A 23059-nucleotide genomic window follows, 5' to 3' on the forward strand; every position below is an offset into this window, starting at 1 on the left:
ATCAACAAGTGATAGACTTAAAACACAGTGCCTCAGAAAAAGTAAAGTAGAATGGACAAGGTAGCCAATGCAAGTGAACCTTTTTTTAATTTTTTATTTTATTTTTTAAAATTTTTAAATTTTTTAATAAACATATAATGTATTTTTAGCCCCAGGGGTACAGGTCTGTGAATCGCCAGGTTTACACACTTCACAGCACTCACCGTAGCACATACCCTCCCCAGTGTCCATAACCCCACCACCCTCTCCCTACCCCCCTCCCCCCAGCAACCCTCAGTTTGTTTTGTGAGATTGAGAGTCTCTTATGATTTGCCTCCCTCCTGATCCCATCTTGTTTCATTTATTCTTTTCCTACCCCCCAAACCCCCCACGTTGCATCTCCACTTCCTCATATCAGGGAGATCATATGATAGTTGTCTTTCTCCAATTGACTTATTTCGCTAAGCATAATACCCTCTAGTTCCATCCACGTCGTCGCAAATGGCAAGATTTCATTTCTTTTGATGGCTGCATAGTATTCCATTGTATATATATATACCACCTCTTCTTTATCCATTCATCTGTTGATGGACATCTAGGTTCTTTCCATAGTTTGGCTACTGTGGACATTGCTGCTATAAACATATGGGGGCACGTGCCCCTTTGGATCACTACGTTTGTATCTTTAGGGTAAATGCCCACTAGTGCAATTGCTGGGTCGTAGGGTAGCTCTATTTTCAACTTTTTGAGGAACCTCCATGCTGTTTTCTGGAGTGGTTGCACCAGCTTGCATTCCTACCAGCAGTGTAGGAGGGTTCCCCTTTCTCCCCATCCTCGCCAGCATCTGTCATTTCCTGACTTGTTAATTTTAGCCATTCTGACTGGTGTGAGGTGGTATCTCATTGTAGTTTTGATTTGTATTTCCCTGATGCCGAGTGATATGGAGCACATTTTCATGTGTCTGGTGCCCATCTGGATGTTACATGAAGCAATTTTAAAAAGACCTTGCAGTGGAAAAGCCTGAGATGCTCTTGTTCTCTGAGATGACAATGTTTGCCATTTTGCTTGTTTCTAAGGGTGGGGTGGGATGTATTGTAAATACTTTAAATTATTAAAGTCCTCCTGGACAGTTTGGCAGTGTGCATCAAAAAAAATCTTTAAAATGTCAATTTTTTAAATCTACCTCTAGGAAATTATCCTAGGGAAATGACAGGAGCATATGCACTGATACATGTACTCATTCACAAGAGTATTAAGATCCCTATCTTACAATAAACAGACCAGTTGAATAAAGGTTTAAATGCAACAGTTAATTAAGAAAAAAAATGCAACAGTTAAACCCTCCTCCCCAAATACTAGAGAAAGGTAAGAGAGAATCTTTATATAATGTTTTGTTGGTGTCCGTTACCAAAGGAACGAGACTGAGACAAAGTGAAAGTTATGCAAAACTTTATTCTGTGCCAAGCATTAGAAGTCAGACTGACCAGCCAGGGCTGCCTCCGAAGAGAGCGACCCCATCCGGATCTCACAGGCTGGTTTTATAGAGCATAACTGCAGACCTCAAGGTACGTGGCTTCTATTGTTAGGGCGTTTACTCCCGGAATCGATACCTGGAACTAGTACCAGGAACTACTGGGGCGTTTATTCCCGGAATGAAGTCTGTGGATGTAAACAACAATATGGCTACCTAGGCAATATGGAGTCGCTCTGGCTAAGCAGGCCCTAATAGTTAAACAGGTTTTCTCATTAAATCGGCCCTAACAGTTTTCGGGTGAGAAAAAAGTACTGGACAAGAAAAGACTCTTTCAGCCTTTAAGGCCTTTCCCTGTTGGTTTTGCCTGGGACTCTGCCTCCATATCTCCTTCAAAGTAGCTCATTCCCACCTCACTCAAAACCCTGCTGAAGGTCACCTTCCCTGACAGCCTTCCTAAAGCTCGGCCCCTCCCCTCCCCTGTGGAACCCTGCAGTGCAACATCACATCACCCTCTTTTCTTTTGGTAAATTATGCTTGTCTCCACGTGCATTTATAATACATATTTATTTGTTGCTCTCCCACTAGAATATAAATTCAAGAGCACAGGGATATTTTTATTCATGATTATACACCCAGAGCCCAGAACAGGCTCCTGAATATTTGTTGTGTGAATGAATGCATCAACTAATGGAACACAATATTAAATAGTGGTTAAAAATGGTGATACGACCACATATTTACTCATAGAAAAATTATTGCAATAAGAGGTGTACAGAAACAGATAAAACCCATTTCTGTAAAGCCAACACATATTTGTATGTGTCAAAATGTGAAAAAGCAGTGGGACTATTTTGTTTTCCATTTGCTTATTCTATTTTCTACAAAGGTATGTGCAACTTTGGGGACCAGAAAGAAAAAAATTCAAAAATAGCTGTGGAATGACTTATTAGGGCGTCTCTGCCTCTGTATTCTGTTACATAAAAAACAAAAAACAAAACTCCAAAAAACACAATCTGCCATTTTTATGAAGGTTGTTATTAAACTGTGCGGGTCTCTGCTCTGATGGGTTATTTTATTTCATGTTCTGAAGACTACCAAAGCTAGTCTTCCAATATTTCAGCGTACCTTTGTAACCTCAGCTAAAACCATTCTGGTGGGAAGACCGTGGATAGCATCAGACTGGACAGGCAGTAGTGAAGGTCACTGTCTTGACAAAATGGGAGACACAGGAGTGTAACCTATGAGACAGCTAAGGTTGTAGCTAGGAGAAAGGGGGGTATGTGTCTCGATGAGCAGAGATTGGGAATGTAAACCAAAGAGGGCAATGAGTTTGGCAGGAGAAAATCTGAGAAGGGAGACACAAATCCAGCTATGGAGAAGGTGAAATGGTTCTGAGGGGGGTTTGGAATATAGGTGAGGTTCATTAGGGTGAAGTCCAGAGCCGACGACCAAGAAGGAACTCTTAAGACATCTCTGGTGCAACATGGTGGTATATTAAAGCTTGGGGACAGGACCTCTGGGCAGTTGTTGCACTGGGGTTGTGAGAGGTGGCTGATGATATACTATGGGGTTGGGGGAGGTAAGGAAAAGGGAGGTTTTGAGAAATAACTTTCCTACATTAAAGAGGACTCACAGGATACAGAGGCCTTGCTATTGTCAAGTAAAAGTTGTTTACCCCTCTAGTAAGACATTAACAGTGAGATAGTTGGGAGCTTCCTGGAGGAATGTTACATTCCTCCTATCACAGGTCCTTACCAATGGGCTGCAGGTGTAAAAGAAATTCAATTTTATGTACATTCCTTTCAGCCTCAGCCTCCTCAATTTTAAGAAGGGTGATGTTAGAGCTTCAGGAAACTGCGTTATGGGTCTCTGGAAGTTAGGCTATTGATAAGAAAGATTCTTCCTTGTAAATCATTAGGACGTTTGTAAACTGAGGGAGACTCAGCTCTACAAGTGAACTATTTGTTTTTCCTTTCAGGCAGCCAGGTGTGCCTGAGGAATGTCGCATATATCCCCGGGGTTTGTGGGGGTGGTGGTGGTTGCCCAGCGTCCTCAGCCTGCCTTCTGTTCCCTCCTCAGTTCAGGACCAGGTCCTTAACGGACATCTTTATGAAGGGCCTTGCTACTTAAAGGAGTTCTTTAAACTGGGGAGGTTTTTTCTTTTAATTTTTTAAAAGTGGTATTTTAAATTACAAAAGTCACACATGTTCAGTGTGAAAAAAACCTTTGACAACGAGAAGGGGATGTTGCCAAAGGTTAAATGCTGCCCTCACTGTGGTGGCTTCTGCTCCAACCCCATCTTTATTGTTACTCTCCAGACCCAACCACTTTGTTTTCTACTTTATCTTAACCTAATTTACTATGAATTACAAGCCCTTATCCCCCCACCTATCAATCCCCTCACCTACTTATCTCATTTAGTTTATACTAACCAGGATACTCCATACCTGAGTTTCAGACAATTGTTTTATTAACAGACATTTTCCATATGAAAACACAAAGATCCCAAGGTCAATTACTCTATTGAGTAGATGTTCTAAATATATGTTTAAAGCAAATACCTAGTGTTTCCTGGGTCAAATGGTATGTAAACTTATTTTTATTGATATCAAGATTCTTTCCAAACAATTATAGTTTATTCTTCGTGCATCAGTATGTTAAAGTGCTCATTTCTTCTACCACACCTGCAGTAGATTTTTGCTCTACTAAGCCTTTTCTGATCTTTTCGGTGAAAACCAGTGTCTTCCTGTTATAATTCCCATTCCTTTGTTTATGAGTAAGATGAGCATCTCTTTATAGACTTTTTGGCTATTGTTTCTTTTCCTGTGAACTCTCTTTTCACATTATTGGCTCATTTTTTTTATTGTGCTGTTAATCTCTTTTATTGATTTGTAAAAGCTATGTGCATATTAAAGAAATAAGTAATCTATCCTATGTACCTCTGTGTTTTTCCCCACCTGCTGTTTGCCTTTTGACTTTTTTTGTAAAGTTGTAAATTTTGATGGAATCAAGTTTATACTGACAAATTTATATTGACATTTTAATAGTCTCAAAATTTCTATGATCTTCACAGCATTTTATACTATTTTTGTACTCTCTCAAGATTACTAGCTAGTTTGAAGACTTTTATACTCTCTGGACTGGGAAAAAAATAAGACAGCAGAGTTGCAACTTAAACCTAATCTATGTCTAAATGTGGGACTCCTACCTTTCTGGGAGAGTGTCAAGAGGTCCCACTATGAAGGTCTGAGATTTACCTCATGGAAAAAAACCACAAGGGAACTTCAGGCCAATAAGTTTGGCCCAATAATAAGCCTTGATTTCCAGAAGGGATGAGCACAGTGACCCTAGGACTCATTTCTGGACTTGAAGGGAGGAGACTTAAAAACAAATGTTAAAATTCTGTTTCTACTGTAGTCCACTGGAATGGAATGCAGTACTGCTTGGGTATGAGTTCCTGTAAGGGAAGATAGGATAAATGGTGTTTAAAAAATGAAAAAAGAAAGAAGCATTCTCTTATTCCGAGACCACTGCACAGTCCAGATACCCATCAAGGGTTTCAGAATATCAGCTTTGTCAGTGAGTTCTGCAACACTTACAGGGAGCTCAGCCCTCGACGAGGCAGCTGTTGTCAACAGAAGCAACACTGCTCAGCGGAGGAACCCTGTGACAGATTTCCATCTGGTGAGAGCACCACAGTTGACACTGGTGCCGGCAGGGGCTTGATAACCTGGTGGGTGAGTGAGGGGAATGTAGAGTGAAGGAAAGGAAACTGAGTAACACGGAGGCAGCTGCCATGATTCCATCTACATGGAAAAGAGGTCGAATGAGTATCCCGTGGGACAAGAAAGCTTGAGAAGACAAAGTCGATTTGTTTGAGATAGAACTCCAAAAATTAAAGTCCTTAGGCTATGGTGGCCCCTGTGAGAACAAGTCGTTGGGAAAGGAGCCGAACAGAATCCTGAGGCAACTTCTACAAAAGTGGCTGAGCTGGCAGATGATAGAGGGGTAGCTGTAGTGTTAGAAAAATAATACCCAACTGAGCGAGTTTGACGATCTCATTGGCATTATTAAGTTATTCTTAAATTGGACAGTATTGTAACTAGCAAGTAAAGGAGCACTCTGAGGAGTTGTACAAAATGGAAGGTTTTTAATAAGGAGGAGGTGGGGCAAGAAAGTTATTAGCTGAAGAAAAGATGGATCCAGGCCAGGTCCTCTTCCCTTAGGGAGAAAGGCAGGGATTTTCCTTAGGTGGATTATTCCATCATCCTTTAGGGGATGGAGAGGACCCAAGTGACAGACCACCTCATTGAGAGTGATCTGAGAATTCATGATTGACAAGTTAAGACATTTCTGAGGGAGGTTGAACCTGCAGTTAAGTTAGACACTAAGCCCCAGTTTGGTGACTTGGCCTAGGTGACATTTTGGGTCTGTGGCTTTCTTTTTAACAGGCACCATCAAGAATTACCACTGTTGCATAAGACTGAAGTTATTTAAAGCATGATCACTATTGTCATACCTTTTCGTCTGGTTGCAATTTTTTGGAATAGAGCATTAATCAAGAACTCACTGAAAATTAAAGCTAACAAATGCTTACTTGGGCTGTTAGAATTTCAACTTGGGAGATGTAGATTCAGGTAGAAACCTGACTAGTGATGAGAAAGACATGTAGGTATGTGCATGTGTGTGTGTGTGTGTGTACAGAATTACATAGGCAGAAAGCTACAAGTGTGGTTCTCATTTAGGTCCTCTAGGCAAAACAGGGATTGAAACCAGGTTGAACCGGGATTGGTTCAGTTCCTGCAAATGAGGAACTGAAACTTGTTACATTGCACTGGTTGCTTCTGAAGTGAATAATGCCAGTGATTCAGGTGTCCTGGTAAGGAGGAAGTTAAGTACTGGCTGAGGGCTTCCAGCTGATGGAAAGGTATAAAAAAAAATAAGATCATAGTTTCTCCAATGAGGACAGGCATAAATTCCTTCTTCCTTATGGCCTTACAAACCTTTTTTGAAAGAAGACTCTTAACTAGGTTTGCTTGCTCACTTCATTTTGAAATCTCCTTTTACTTTAGCTTGAGGGTGCTGGTGACACTGGGCTGACTCCCATTCTTGGAAGGTAATAGAGTAATGACCAGTGAGCTAGGTAGGACAGGAGCCATCAACCATCTTTATCTACACTCAATAGTAGCTCTTGTGGGACAGCACATGGAGAGCTTGTGTTTAAAGGCATTTGGATCTCTTAGAGGATCTATCCTTTCAGCCTCCCACCTGAGATCTAGCATGCATAAAACAAGCTGCTTTGAGCAGATGGTACAGACTCAGATAAAAGAGAATGAGAAGTCACTGTAAGCAGTTTTAGGTGCCCCTCATTAGATTATAAACTACCTGAGATCAAACTGTCACACCCTCACCTTCCCCCACCCCCTTATATTGTGTCTGGTATAGTGTAAGCTTTCATCAAACATTTGATGAACTGATGGCAGAATTAATTCATGCCAGATAACACTGAATCCTAGGAAGCCCTGGCTGAAAACAAAGCCCTTTGGCAACAAAGTCTTGTCTGTCATTGTAAAGAACCAGGGTATGGCCACTTTCCAATCTCAGTTCCTGTTTTACTCTCAATAAAGACAGGAGGAGGGTGGGTGATGACTGGAAAATGTCACTAAGAGTCTGTGGGATTAATTCTTCACTATAATGACAATGATAATAGGAGGATACACTCTGGTTGAATTTTCCATAATCACAAATCTGTTATTTTTGTGATTTGATAGAATCAAAGAAATTTATAGGCCCTCTATGATGAACATAGATGCAAAAATCCTCAATGTAATATTAGAAAACCACATACAACAATAGATTAAACAGATTATTGACCAGGATCATGTGGGATTTATTCCCACAATGCAAGGGTGGTTCAGTATTTGCAAATCAACCAATGTCATATACCACCACATCAATAAAACAAAAGCTAAAAATCACATGATCATCTCAAAAGATGTAGAAAAAGGCATTTGACAGGATTCAAGATCCATTCATGAAAAAACCCCAATAAAATAGAGGTATAGGGAACATACTTTAACACAATTAAGACTATATAAAAAACCTAAAGAATGAGACTGTGCTGTTGGACACAGCATGCATGGACCGAGAGGGTATAATGCTAAGTGCAGTAAGTCTGTCAAAGACAAATGTCACATGATTCAACTCATAAATGGAATCTTACAAAACAAAACCAAAATCCAAAAAGCAGAATCAGACCTAAAAGTAGAAGAAACTGGGTCACCTGGGTGGCCCAGTTGGTTAATCATCTGCTGTTGACCCAGGTCATGATCCCAGGGTGGTGGAATCGAGCCCCACATCAAGCTCCCTGCTCAGTGGGAGCCTACTTCTCCCTCTCCCTCTGCAGCTCCCCCTGCTTGGGCATGCTCGCTCTCTCTGTGTCAAATAAATAAATAAAATAAAATAAAATAAAATAGAACAAACTGATGGCTGCCATGGGGGAAGGGAAGGGGGGTTTGGGAAAAATAAAGGGAAATGGGAGATAGAGGTTTCCAATTATGTAATGAATAAGTCATGGGAATAAAAGGCATAACAAAAGGAATACAGTCAATGATATTTTATTTTTTTATTTTTACTTTTTTTGGATTTTTTTTATTTTGTAACATATTTTAATAAACAAGTGCCATTATAAACTTTACCCCACATAAAAGGTCATATCACCCTCCAGTCAATGATATTTTAACGGGAACGATTTTAATAGCAATGTAACAGGACAGATGGTAGCTAAGCTTGCAGTGAATGTGTAAAATGTATAGCATAATGTATAAAATGCATAAATTTGTTAAGCCACTTATTTATACACCTGAAACTAATATAACATTGTGGGTCAGTTATAGTCAAATAAAAAAATTCATAGATAAGGACTCAAAGGAAATTAAAGCAACATGTGACTTAGTTGTTTGATGTGCCAGTTACTGAGTCAAGACTTGGATTCAATGCTTGGCTCCACTTTCAACTGTTTGGATAACATGCCTTAATTTTTCTTTGTCTAAGATTTCTGATTGGTACTGTTGGAGATAAATGTAGGGCAGTTTGGGACATGGCCTTGCAAATACTAAAGATTTTATAGGTATTAGCTGCTTAAAAAACCCGGATTGCTTGAAGTATATTGTTTTTTCTTTTTTTAAAGATTTATTTATTTTAGAGAGTGCACATGCACACATGTGAATAAGGGGAGGGGCAGAGGGAGAGAATCTTCAAGTTGACTCCCTGCTGAGCACAGAGCCTGATGCAGGGATTAGACTCAGGACCTATGAGATCATGACCTGAGCCTAAAACAAGAGTCTGACACTTAATGGTCTGAGCCACCCAGATCCCTCCCTGCCCCACCTTTTTTTGTTTTTTAATAAGGAAATAAAATGGTGGATTGATGTTCTCTCTCAAAATTTTTCTTTGAAGCAGGAATGAAAAAGAAAATGCAACCAGGACTTTGCCAGCATGAATGATGCTATTTCTGCTGTGATTTTGTTCATGAAGCAGCATTCTCTCTCAAATCCAGTGACCAGGGTTTAATAGGTGGTAAAAGGTCAAGGTGTAGAGTTACTATCTTTAGGAAATAAAAATAGAGGATGCCCAAGTGAAGTTGAATATCAGACAATGAATACTTTTTTTTTCCATATAAGTTGGTTCCATGAAATATTTAGAACATGCTTATATTAAAATAATTGTTGCTTATTTGGAATACAAATGTAAGCCTTCTATGGTCTATCTGGCAACACTAGCATGTGTGGTGCTAAAGAATCCTCTTTGCAGGGTGATGTCTTTGCAGGATGATGAGGCAAGTGTGTCTTTGGGAGGCTGACCTAATAGAATCCTACTTTTTTCCATTCTGAAACATACATTACTCATCTCTGCCTACACTCTAAATTTAAAAAAATGTAAATGGTTAAAATACAATATATTAAATTTTGTGGTTAAGGTGGGTTAGACTTAGAACTCTATTTTGATTTCTGGCAAATGGTAATATTTGGTATGAAGAATGGGTAAGAATGCCTTGGGCAGGGGTGCCTGGGTGGCTTAGTGGGTTAAGCCTCTGCCTTCAGCTCAGGTCATGATCCCAGGGTCCTGGGATCGAGCCCCACATCAGGCTCTCTGCTCAGCAGGGAGCCTGTTTCCCTGTCTGTCTCTGCCTGTCTCTCTGCCTACTTGTGATCTCTGTCAAATAAATAAATAAAATCTTAAAAAAAATGTCTTGGGCAAAGAGGTGGTTTATTCCCTATAATTTACTAAACATTTTAGTGTGGATGAGAGGAAACTCATTTTTTACATAATTTGTGGTGGTATTCTGCATTGTTTAATATGATTTTGTACAATCATCGTGTTCAGAATCCTCAAACTCCCTAGAAATCATCATGGAAGTTCGTTTTTATTTCTCTAAAAAGGGGCTATTATCTCTTAATGAGAAAGAAAGCCAGCACTCCAGAGAGACAGCCTTGTTAAAGAAAAACCATTGACTACCTGTCCATGGTAGTGGCATTTTGTCTTGTGCTGACAATTTTTTGAAGAAATTTGGGTCAGAGTAGCGATAGGCCATATAAAGATCCCATGTTGTTTATATTCCCATAGAGTTTAACATAGAGAGTTATCAGAAAGGAAGGGGACGGACGCCTGGGTGGCTCAGTTGGTTGAGTAGCTGCCTTCGGCTCAGGTCATGATCCCAGTAACCTTGGATGAGTCCCGCATCGGGCTCCTTGCTGGGCGGGGAGCCTACTTCTCCTTCCGCCTCTGCCTGCCTCTCTGTCTGCCTGTGCTTGCTCGCTCTCTCTGACAAATAAATAAATAAAAATCTTTAAAGTAAAAAAAAAAAAAAAAGAAGAAGAAGAAAGGAAGGGGAAAAAAAACCTCTTAAAAAAAGTTTGTTTCAATGATTCCACCTCTGAGTTCAAGAGACTTATGAAAATGTGTCTTTCATTGAGACAGGGGAGCTTCTCAAATGTTCTTACCTCCCGGTCCTTCCTTGGTCTTTAGACCTTGGGTCAGCCAGGTTTCCAGTAAATGAACGTTTCTTCATCAGGGAAGGCCTGTGTTTGTGTCAGAAGACGGATGATACCTTTGTAAGTTAAAGGGAATAATTCAGTTCTTATTTCTACTTGGGCTTATTTCTGAAATCTAGCACAACACCCACAAGATGGAGAAAATAGAGTGGCTGAGAGAGAAAAGTACAGCTTTGTTACAAGGTTGATGAGCTTGCTTGGGCGTGATATGGAAAGGGAGAACCTCTGAAATCCTCTGCCAGGACCCCAGACAAGGCAGAGCAGATGTTTAAAGGAAGCAAGCCAGACAAAGGACAAATAGGAGATTTGACCATTAAAATACTGTGCACTTTTCATAAGAAATGAAGCTTAAAACAAAACCATGCAGTTGTAATTGACAGCTTTCCCTGCCCACCACATTTTGTTTCCTTAACAAAGTCTAGGGTCGCTGTGCTTAAGGGCATGTCAAAAAAATTCTCTGTCACACTGTCTGTGATTGGTATCAGGTGTCATTTCATATTTTGGTGAGACTGGGATAGAAAGGGAAAGATGGATGTAGGTGATACACCGCTCTACTGTTATCATTTGGTACACATCTGTGGCACCCAAAAACACCTTCTGGCTGTGTTTTTCAGTTTCACAGGGCTTCCTGGAATGTCAGAGAATATAATAGACATAGCAAATTGAAGAATAACTGAGTTATTTAAAACTCAAATGTGGGCTTGTGGGATAATTCTTTTTCTACCACCCCAACCCCGCCCTCAGAAATTTAAGGCAGGAAACAGGAAGGCAAGGCTCTGATGATAGGACAGTGAACTTGCGATTTGGCTTCTCCTTTAACATAAATACTGGCCAGTCTTATGCTATAGTAGACTCCAGCTTTGTTAGGGACGGAGTGCTTCTTCCCACTCCTAATGTCTCCTTTCTGGTAGATGCAGCACCACTAGCAATTCTGTCCCAGCCTGCTTCTACTTCCTCATGCAAGCTCTCTAGAGATCTGACAATCGCAGTGGGGTTTTGGGAAGGAGAAACTGGGCATGTGCATTTCAGTTCCTCCTTTTCCCCCATTCTCTTGGGACCAGATCTGCCCCCAGCGCACATCTGCCCTTGTCTATGTTAGCTTTGCTGTAAAGGTTGGGAAGATCTAGAGTTACAACTTGAGAGGGAGAGTCTATATGTTTTAGGAATTTACTTACATCCAGGCGCCCCTCAGGGTGTTTTTCTACTTGCCTAATTATACTGCATCTTTCAATTGGTTTGGAGCCTCTGTAAGGGAGAAAGATTACTTATTGAACCCATTTGTGCTACATGCTCAGAAAGCATGCCAACAGTGATGTGGGGTTCAGAAGATATTTAACAAGTTAAACAACTGGTTGGTGTATGTGGAAAGACTGCTAGATTTGGGAGTCTAAAACATAGAGCTGGTGAGAAGCATAGAAGTTACCTTCTGAATCACATGATCAAAAATGACATGCAGGGGCACCTGGGTGGCTCAGTGGGTTAAAGCCTCTGCCTTTGGCTCAGGTCATGATCCCAGGACCCTGGGATTGAGCCCCGCATGGGGCTCTCTGCTCAGCAGGGAGCCTGCTTCCCCCTCTCTCTCTGCCTGCCTCTCTGCCTACTTGTGATCTCTGACTATCAAATAAATAAATAAATTTTTAAAAAAATGACATGCAGGCATTTCCTGAAAGTAAACACTCTCCTTCATAATATCCTTCACAGTAGACTGAATGATAAAAATAGCCTTTATGATAAGGTAGGCAATTATTAATATGTATTTTTTTCCTGTTTAATCCTTTATACCAGCCTATTAGCTGCTGTTTTTGTTCATATTACAGATGAGGAAATGGAAGCAGGATAAGAAACTTGTTCCAGGTCACAAATAGCAACTGTTTATTAGGTGGTAAATGGTGGGCCAGGACCCACAGCAAGGTAAAATGGTTCTAGACCATTCTGTTTTACCATCCCTCATATGAACTGCACATCTGGAACTTACAGTTGACTATACTATTTTCTGTAGACCCCCCATTTTTTTTCAAAAGCTATAAAAAGTGGTCCAGTTACAGCTCCAAACTGTAATGCTTGCTAAGTCCTTAGTTTTTCTTCCTGAATGTTCTTTGGCATCTTTTGTCAGTGTAAGAGCTGGAGAGCTTACTTCAGGGAAATCACAAGAGAACTGAATTGAAAGGGAAAGAGTGGACCAAGTCAGGGGTATTGTGGGGCAGGACAAGAAAACTGAATCAGAAAGCCATCAGACCAGGAGCTGGGAACTGTGCATAGAAGTGAGACAGAATTGAGAGAGAATCCTGCCCTTCCCAACTCTCTCCCGCCCCCCCAAGCAGAGAGGTCTATCACTGAGTCCTGTAGTGCAGTGAGAATCAACCCCAAGTGTTCTTTGGAAAGAAATGGCAACTACATTTTGTTGTATAATGTTTTATCAGAACAGCTTCAGAAACAGATTGAAAAATATCTGGAGCAACAGCAGCATGGAGAAAGGATACCAGCTTCTGTGGCATGTGTAGAATCTGTAGCAAAGAATTCATGGAAAACACAGCTGTCTTTTAGATGCATCTGACTAGAAAGCAAACCTTGGAGATTTTCCTGATGGGAAATTGCATGCCACTTGATGCTGAGAAAAAGTAGGCAAGTTGCAGTATGAACACTGAGATCTCTGGAGACCAGAATGTTGCATGATGAAGATGTAACATTGCAGGATTGGCGCTAGGAGTTTAGAAGCATGGCTGATCTTGCATTGTTAAATATTTGGAACTTGTAAAGTCTTAGGAAGAAATTCACAAGCCAGAAATTTTTTGATATTTAGGAAGGTGGCCAGAAAGATCACAAAGAAGTCCATCTCTGCTGTAAACCTTGCTTTATGAAAGGAAAGCAAAAAAAAGGGTGGGTGGGGGGTAGCTAACTGAAAAGCTAATGGTCCACTGGAAGGATGTACACAGATTTGTACCTCTCAAAGATATGATGTGGATTTTATTTCTGCCATAGGGATGCTCATTATGGTTCAGGTAGATATTATAAATGCCTTTAAACCAAAATAGACTCAAGGATTGCACAAAAACAGAACAAAACAAAACAAAACAAAAAGATACTTCCTAAAAGATACACATGGGAATAAACCCAATATGAACTTTCCAGTCTACGGAAATGATCTTCTTTGTTGGAAGTGCTTATAGTGATGGTGACCTCATTGCTCCGAAGTGGAATGGAGTTAATCCCAGCATCAGGAAAATTAAATCCAACTGCAGCATGTGAAGCCAAGCAGCTCTGGAAATCAGTTGAAGGGTCCATAGCTGAGTGTTTCATAGGCGTTTTTCTGAAAGACAGGTAGAAAGAAGAGTTTAGACTTGAATGATGGCAGATGATTAGTCTTTTGAGAAATAAGGATTGAAAAATTAGTGCTGTTTTTAAGGGGATCAAATGAAAGGATGATGTCTATATATCACAAATCACTGATGAGCCATAAATAATGTCGGACCAGAGCTCAGGTCTAACTGGGGCCAGGTCAAAGTCCAAATCTCAGGTGCCTGAAGGAGTGAAGGCATTTTGAAGTCTTGATCTAATGGTTCTCATCTTGCCCCTTAAAGAAACCTTGGCCCTGAAGGAGTGATTAGACAGATCCTGGCAGAAAGGAACTCACATGGCTATCCTTTCCACTGGTAAAGTCACCTGAGATCCTTTTATGTTGGAGATAAGTGTCAGGCATGTGGTTGAAGCAGTGAGTGAGACATGATTTCAGTTGTAGAAGAGATCACTGGGGTTGGGAAGCATCAGAGAATGCTGTGGGCAAAGTAGGAACATGGGATGGCCTGAGGGCTGTGTAGGACAGAAAGATCAGAGAATGAGTGGTTGCTGATGTGAGTAACGGGCATAGGACAGCCATCCCAATCATAATTGCCCCAAAGTTCTGGTATAGAGAAAATCCATTTGGATAAACAAAGTCATCTTATCATATGCACATTGGTTCATGAAGGGTATCTTAATTTGGGTCTTTTAAAAATCATATCCTAAGGCAAAAATTTGGGTGCCAAGAATTTATTTGGGAGATGCAGGGAACACTGGTAAGGGAGTGGAGAATTGAAATAGGAGATAAATCAGTCAATAGGGAGTATATTGTGATGCAACAACCATGGTTAGGAGACTAGAGGTTAATCCAGCAAGTAGACCCCAGGAAATATATAAAACACACTACCCAGAATTCATTAACTTTATGGGGAAGGAGCTAGCATATTTATGCTACCAATTTCCTGGGCTTGTTTGTCTAGGGCTTCTACTTGAAGATGTTAAGATTCATACATACTTTATCCTTACCCAGTTCTGGGAAAACCCTAGGCACAGATATGCTATGTAAGTTCCTGGGACTATGGGCAATACTAGCTTGTTCAGTAAATTAAACCTATTAGTCACTCCCAATGTAATGTGAATTACTAGAATCCAATTGGTCTCTCTCTCTCTTTTTAAGGATTTTATTTATTTGTCAGAGATACAGAGAGAGAGGGAACACAAGCAGGGGAAGTGGGAGAGGGAGAAGCAGGCTTCCCATGTAGTAGAGAGCCCAGTGTGAGGCTCGATCCTAGGACCCTGGGATCATGACCTGAGCCGAAGGCAGATGTCTAACGACTGAGCCACACAGGCACCCGCAATTGTTCTTTTATTTTCTAGGTAAAGACTAAGAATTTTGATGGGTTTGTATGGAAGGTGGGTAATGTGAGTTGATAACCTGGAAAAAAGACCAGAGTTTGAGTTACACTTTTGCTTGTAACCCCGTGTCTCATTCCTAGTAGCACCCCAATAACTGGTAGGTGAGTAATACTGAAAAAAGAAAGTGTTGAAAGGGAAGTGGGAAGCTCATTCAGAGGCAAACTTCAATAGTTCTACCATTTTTTTTTTAAAGATTTTATTTATTTATTTGACAGACAGATCACAAGTAGGCAGAGAGGCAGGCAGAGGAGAAGGGAGGAAGCAGGCCCCCTGCTGAGCAGAGAGCCCCATGCGGGGCTCGATCCCAGGACGCTGGGATCATGACCTGAGCCGAAGGCAGCGGCTTTAACCCAATGAGCCACCCAGGCGCCCCTAGTTCTACCATTTTTTAATGAATCTACAAACCATACCAGATCCTTCACTTGAGGTACATACACTTGGAATTTCATTATTGGCAACATTTGGAAAATAGGATGTTTAAAAAATAAATAAATAAATAAAATATATAACTATATATACCATATATATTTATAAATATATTTATATATAAATATATGAATATAATAAATAATAAATAATAAATAATAATAAATAATCTGTATTTCCCACCATATAGGAATTTTCACACTAGTGTTCAGTTTCCTTGTTCTTAAACCTCCTTTTCAATTATACTCCTTGTACCAACATAAATAATTCCTTTCACTGATGGAAGTTATTAAATATCTTTTTAATCTTCTAAATATGAATTATATGATTTCATATTCTTGGAATGATTTATTTTTCTCTTAGTTTTGCTTTTGAAACCTTTTGTTTCATATTATTTACTTGGGGGCTTATTTTATTGATTTAATTCCCCATTAGCAAATGATAAACACAATCACAGTGATTACTTTTTTTTTTAAATACTAGATAGCTACATATACAATGTGGTTGTTCTTGAAACTTGTGATGATACTTGGCTTTTATAGTACTTCTCTAGGTCCTAAGTCTATTCTAGTCCATATGGTAAAAGTTTCAAATGTCCAAATGTTGATTAAGTTTTATCTACCACTGAACAGTTTTTATTTTATTTTTTTTTTAATTTAATTTTATTTTTTCAGTGTTCCAAGATTCATTGTTTATGCACCACACCCAATGCTCCATGCAATACGTGCCTTCCTTAGTACCCATCACCAGCCTCATCTAACCCCCCACCCAACTCCCCTCCAAAACCCTCAGTTTGTTTCTCAGATTCCTGTGTCACTGAAATTTGCCAAGGGCCTTTAAGACATGTGCTATTAAGATGTGCACAACAAGATTAGGACAAATGTTCAAATACCACTCCCTTCATTTTATACCTGGTTGTTACATACCTGTTTCACCGTCATTACCTGGTGTATAGGGTGGCAGTAAATTCAAAGACTGTGGTCACGGTGATGGTGGTCCTAATAGGGATGTAGGAAGTACTGGGGAGTGGCATGGGGAGGAAGCAAAGGTCAACGTATGGCTGTATAGGATTATTTATTCTATCCGTAGTGGTTTGCTGAGGGTCCTGGGGCAAATAAGAAAATGTTCTCAAAGAGGACAAAGAGGATTGATAACCATGTGGGATCCTTTATAAATCCCAGGACACTTCAAGCTTGCTCCCATTCTGGGACCTGCATGCACGAAAGGAATTTGTGCCTGAACTTGGCCTGAAATGCTCTTCCCTGGTCTCTTCCTGGAGCTGTCCTTGGTGTTTGAGTTTACCACTTCTGCTTTCCACTGTAGTTAAAGGACCACTTCTCCCTGATACAAATATCCAGTCATGTTCTATTGCCATAGTTTTTCTTGATTGTACTTACTATATGAAATTACATTATTATTCATATTTTTGAGGGGGGGTGTTTATTATCTGTATCGCTTCACAGATAAGTTCCATAAGGGTGAGGACTTAATTTTGTCCACAACTGAATCCATGGTACCTAGGATTGTTAGACAGCAAGTATTGCATAAACATTTGTTTAGTGAATAAATCTTCATGAAATTAAAAGATTATGGGAAAAGGTAGTTTCTTAGGTACCTCTTCTAGGAGTTCAATTTGATATACAAAATCTCTTTGTTATGCTCCAAGAGTAAGGGTTTTTACCATCCATCTTTTTTTTTTTTTTTAAGATTTTATTTATTTATTTGACAGAGATCACAAGTAGGCAGAGGGGCAGGCAGAGAGAGAGGGGGAAGCAGGCTCCCTGCCGAGCAGAGAGCCTGATGCGGGGCTCAATCCCAGGATCCTGGGATCATGACCTGAGCCCAAGGCAGAGGCTATAACCCACTGAGCCACCCAGGCACCCCACTATTCATCTTTTTAAGGATAGTATTTGGAAAACCTCTCATTTTTCTGATCAACTCAGAATTTCTTGAACAAAGACTAGGACGCTGGTTTTGAAAATTACAACCTGTTCACTTTTTAGTTACCAGAGGGGACCCTGGCTTCCTATTTGGGCCACAAAGAGTTGTAGACAAGATAGCTATAGGGGACTAGCAGAGGTGTACTGACATCCCCAACCGACTGAAGAAATGAAGAAAAGTGAAGGTGGCAAATTCAAATGTCTGTAGAGGACAGATAAACAACTCGAAGGAGAGATTGGGGTACCATTTCTTTGGACCACAATCCCATGGACTTATAGACCTGTGTTGCCACATTTTCTTATTTTTTAAGAAAAGGCAATTATTTAGATACTTTTTTTGAGATTTCCTAAATTTTAAATATGGGCCTATAAAATTTAAAGATACTGAACAAGACAAATAAAGCTGTCTGAGGATCCTAGATAGCCAGCATGTTCCCAGGCTATATGCCAAAAGAAAGTTTTTAGGCAGATTTCTGGACTTTGCAGTGAGTCTGTTTTAAGAATGTTTATCTAATCTGAGTTAATTGAGGGTGGGGTGGGAAAGGATTCTAAAGTGCTACTATTTGCCTACACAGTTTAATTTCACTTAGTTCTAATATGAAATCTCTAAATGTTAAGCAGCATATCTCAAAAGATCTGTGTTTAGGGACTGATATATATATATACACACACACATATATATGGATATATTCATATATATCCATATATATTCATACATTACATAACATATGCATTTTAATTTCAAATCTGTTATGGTCTGACAGTGTGCAGCGTATGATATAAATGAATTACTAGGAAAGTGATCATGTGCTTAGGTATCGTGGTAATTTCAAGCTTCTGTAAAAATTTTCTGAAAGTATATTATCAATTTCTGTTGAATTTCTTGCAGACCAGTAACTAGCAGTTGACAGACCAGGAAGACACGTGGAATAGTGACTAGCATACCTCTGGGCAAGAGTAGCTAAACAGACACTCTTTCCTGTGTTCTATGCTCTCATTGCATGTCTGTCTTACACAGATGGGGCACCTTAATGGCAGAGTCTCTGTATTTTTAAATTCTATTTCTGAGCCTAGCTCAGTGCATCGTGCATATAGGAGGTGCTCAATAAATGTATGTTAAGTAAAGTACTGAGATAAGGAAATAAACAAGGAAACTACATTTTGTAGCTATTATATATCTAAATTTCTCATACTTTTCTGTGATAGAACTTAATACCATCAACATTCTCCTGTCTGATCACCATGTCCTCATGACCCTGGATGGAAAGGATCCCTCCCAGGGTCTTAGTTCCTTTCAACTTAGATGAATAGGTTAAAATTCTCCATGACCATATAATTTCCTTGAGAACTGTATTATTCCTATTAGTTTTGAAGCCTGTAACTTGTACTAAGCTTTCTTATGATCTGAAAATAGGAATTTGCTTATAAATAGATCCCTCCTATGATGTGACTCTTTCTAGAGTTAAGTCAAGTTAATCTGTACAACTACAGTGCTCTGCTCAGGTGCCATGGAGCCTAATTTTTCTCCAAATATTTCTCCAAAATTGGTATAGTTCACAATTTTTTTTTCTCTCTTTAGAAACAGAGAAACAGAGGAGTTTATTCTTCCCATTTTTTTCTGTTTCCACGGTGGAGTTCCTGCTCTCTGCAGCATCTCCACCTTGTCTGTCCAAATGCTTTTCCCACATTGTTCGCTCTCATCCAGATAACTACATGCTCCAAATTACTCTTTAAAGCAGAACTCACTTCACTTCCTTGATTAGTGCCTGGAATGCACCAACTTTGGGAAGGTTCTAAAAACCAAAGACGAACAAAGGAAGGGAAGGAAGGCAGGGTTGATAAGCTTAGATTGAATTGCTTTCCACTTTCTTGAGTGATGAAATTTCATTTGGGCTCTAAACCCTCACTCTGGGAGCTGAGGCTCCCTGTGGGTTGCTCCTAGCTGTTGATAATGACCAAGTTCATTACAGCCAGCCTCTTCAGGGATCAATCCACAGCTGGGAAGTGCCTTCCCAATTTTGTGAAATGATTGATATTTGCAATCAATATGTCTTTTAATGGCCTGGTCAATACGTTCTGACTGAAAAAATAATAAAAATACATAAAATTTTTGTTTGCTTTATGCCTATCAGAAAGATGATGAATATCAAGTTATAGTATCAAGTTATCTGGGAATGGAATGGAATTCCATGTATTTGCTTTAACAAAATCAGCAATAATTAGACCCCAACAGAACTGCTTTATACGTGCATTTTCCTCCAATAGTTCTCTTTGTAGCCTCAGAGGGAATTCTAATGATGGAATCACCAGAGCACCAGCTTGTGAAATTGATTGATAAAATTTGAGGGTAATTACCTTACCTTCTTTGGAAGACTGAAGATACCAACTCATATTCTTCAAGTATTTTATTTGATTTTGAAAGCAGTACTTATTTGAAGAAAGAACAAGGATACCTTTTAGGCTCACTCACCAGGCTTTTTATGAGCTGTGTGCCTAGAATGGCAGCTGTAGTGCCCTAAGGCCAGATCCACTGATAACCTCTACCTGCAGTCTGATGTGCATGGACTAGTTCCTTAATCAATTCTAACAGGACACCTTAAGGATAGCAATCTGTCTTCCATGTTGACTCTTAAGGACAGCAATTTCAGTCTACTATACTGGATCAATAAAAGGGCTAGATTTCTGTTCTCATGTCCCCTCTTAATAACTGAATCTCTACCTTAGTATTATGTATGACTTTTGAGGGTCTCAAGGCTTGAAAATTAGTTCTGTCCCATTTTCTACCTGAGTCCTAAATCATTTGAGAAATAAAACAGACAGATGGGGGTGAAGATATTAGCTTTATTAATGATTAAAGCTGGATTGAAGGATTTAGCTTACATGTGCTGCTTTGGCAGATTCCCTCCCCCTAGCTCCAGAGCTGGGCTTACTAATCCAGACATAGGCAGCATTGCAAGGCTGCCCACCTTCCACTCACCCAGGGGGTTGGCACCTATGGAAGCAATGGTGTGGAGGAGCAGAGGGGAGTATATGCTTCTTGCAAGGGCTGCTCCCAGGAGGAAGGGAGTAAGGAGAGGCTGAGTTAACCGTATGGCTCCTCACTAAAACTCTAGGGAAGAAGAGTGAGGAGTGGGGACAGGTCAGGGGTATTAAGGGAAAGTCTGTATTAACTCCTACTGCTACTGTGATGCATTGTCATAAACTTAGTGGATTTAGAAAACACAATTGTCTTGGAATTTTGGAAGCCAAAAAGTCAAAGTGGGGATACTGGGCTAACATCAAGATTTCAGCAGAGCTGCATCCTTGAGGCTCTAGCAGAGAATTTTCCAGCTCTCATGGCTGCCCAGATTGCTTGGTTTAGGCTCCCTTCCGGCAGTGGCATCACTTCAGTCGCTGCTTCTGTTGTCATATCTCTGACTCTGACCTTCCTGCCTTTAAGGACACTTGTGATGACATTGACTCACCAGTGGATACCTTCCAGAACACTTTGCCTTTCTCATCCTTAATCATACCTGCCAAGCCCCTTTTGCCATGTATATAACATAGTCACAGGTTTCAGGGATGGCAATGTAGCTCTCTTTGAGGGTGCCGTTATTCTATCTGTCACAATCTGCCTTTACGGAAACCAGGAGAGTTGGGAAGAAGTATTGGGCCTAACCTTCTTCCCAGACCTTCGTGTCCTGGCTGGGTTACTGACTCAATATCATTGGATCTAGTAATCACTCCTACTTGACAACAGAATATTAAATACTGTCAGTGGAGATTCAGTGGGCTTCAAATCAGTAGAGACCTCTTTCAGCATCATAACTGAGATGAACCCACCCTGGTATCACTGTGACTTATTACTACAGCAGTAATGCACAAAGTCCAATACTTTGGAGCTTTACATGAATTATATTCAATATTAAAAAATGAAAAACAGGTATTCTTAATTTTACTAATGAGAACTGAAACTTAAAAAGGATAAATTATTTGCTCAGAAAAGACAGATGAAAAGGGATAGGCCTAATATTTAAACTTAGGTCTTTGGGGGTGCCTGGGTGACTCAGTTGATTAAATGTCTGCCTTTGATTCAGGTTATGATCCCAGAGTCTTGGGATCCAGCTCAGCAGCGTTAGGCTCCCTGCTCAGCAGGGAGTCTGCTTTTCCTCTGCTCCTCATTCCCCTCCCCACACATGCATATGCTCACGCTTTCTCTAAAAAATAAAAAAAAATCTTTAAAAAAAAATAAACTTAGGTCTTTGTTCTTAATTCCATGTTTTCTGTTTTCTCGTACTGCTTCTCTACCTTTCACTGTGGTGGTTCCCCCGGCCCTGTCCCACCATGAATGGACCTTGTCCTGGTCTTTGTTCATTGTCATTCTTCTGTATCTGTGTGGCTAAGGACCCATCATATCTCATATCTCATTCCCAGTGACACAGAGCCATAGAAAATCACAGAATGTCCTTATGTATGGCTTCTTATACCTAATTCTCCCATTTCCATTTTAGTACAGCTTGGGAGAGAGCTTCCTTCAAAGCACTTGAGGCTGTGGCTATATAAGATAAAGGGATGTCTTTCAGTAATGTTCAGAGAAGCCTACACCATTGCTGCTCTTGGGAGATTTGATGTCTGTTTCTTTCCAGGCAGTGAGCAATTCCATTTCTGTTCCAGGGTAACTTGGATGACTGACAACAGGCAAGGCATACTGAAATTGAATAAGAACAAAACCAGTTTCTTATGAAGTTATGAAAAACATAGAGAAATAGACTAAGCATGTATCTAGGCTTTTTAGTGTAAACATCCCACTTTCTTTACAGCCTAACAAAGTATTTGGAACAAAGATGGTGCATAATACTTGCAAAATTTAGTCCAAGTATTCAGATGTATCAAAACTGGCATTGGTATCCATTTGATGCACTATGCCCTAATAGAATAGAATGTAGAATCTACTAGACTGACATGTGATTTTTAGCAGAAGTGTCTTCAAGTGTATAATTATTAACATTAGCATTTACTGAGATGTTAGTATGTGTCCAATAGTGGAGAGGAAACCAAAATACCTATGGGTAAGACTGTGTCATAATCTGTATCAGATGCAGTGAAACTTTGTCTGTGGTTTTATTTTTAGTAACATTGTATATGACACACACACAAAAAGATTGTATATGAGACCAACTTTTAGCTTTAATATGTATTTGTTCTTTGAATCAATAATACTAAGTAATCAAGCCTGTATAGAGCAGTGATGATAAGATTCCTGCTGCAATTTGAGTTAGCTTAGAAAATAATTACCAAAATTTTTAGGTTGCCATGGCAAATCTTCATTGTCCCAATTCACATGGGCTAATGGCATTATCTGTTTACTTTGAAGTTCTAAAATTTCACAAAGGTGTAATGTTTAAGAACATTAGCTTTGATTTGTGGTAAATGTGTTCAATCTCCTCAAAAACTCAAATGTTAAAGCTATAATCAAAATGAGAGTATAGTGTTACCTTTTTTGACCCCAAAGGCTG

The sequence above is a fragment of the Martes martes genome (assembly GCF_963455335.1).
Source record: "Martes martes genome assembly, chromosome: 3".
NCBI classification, from domain to species: Eukaryota; Metazoa; Chordata; class Mammalia; order Carnivora; family Mustelidae; genus Martes; species Martes martes.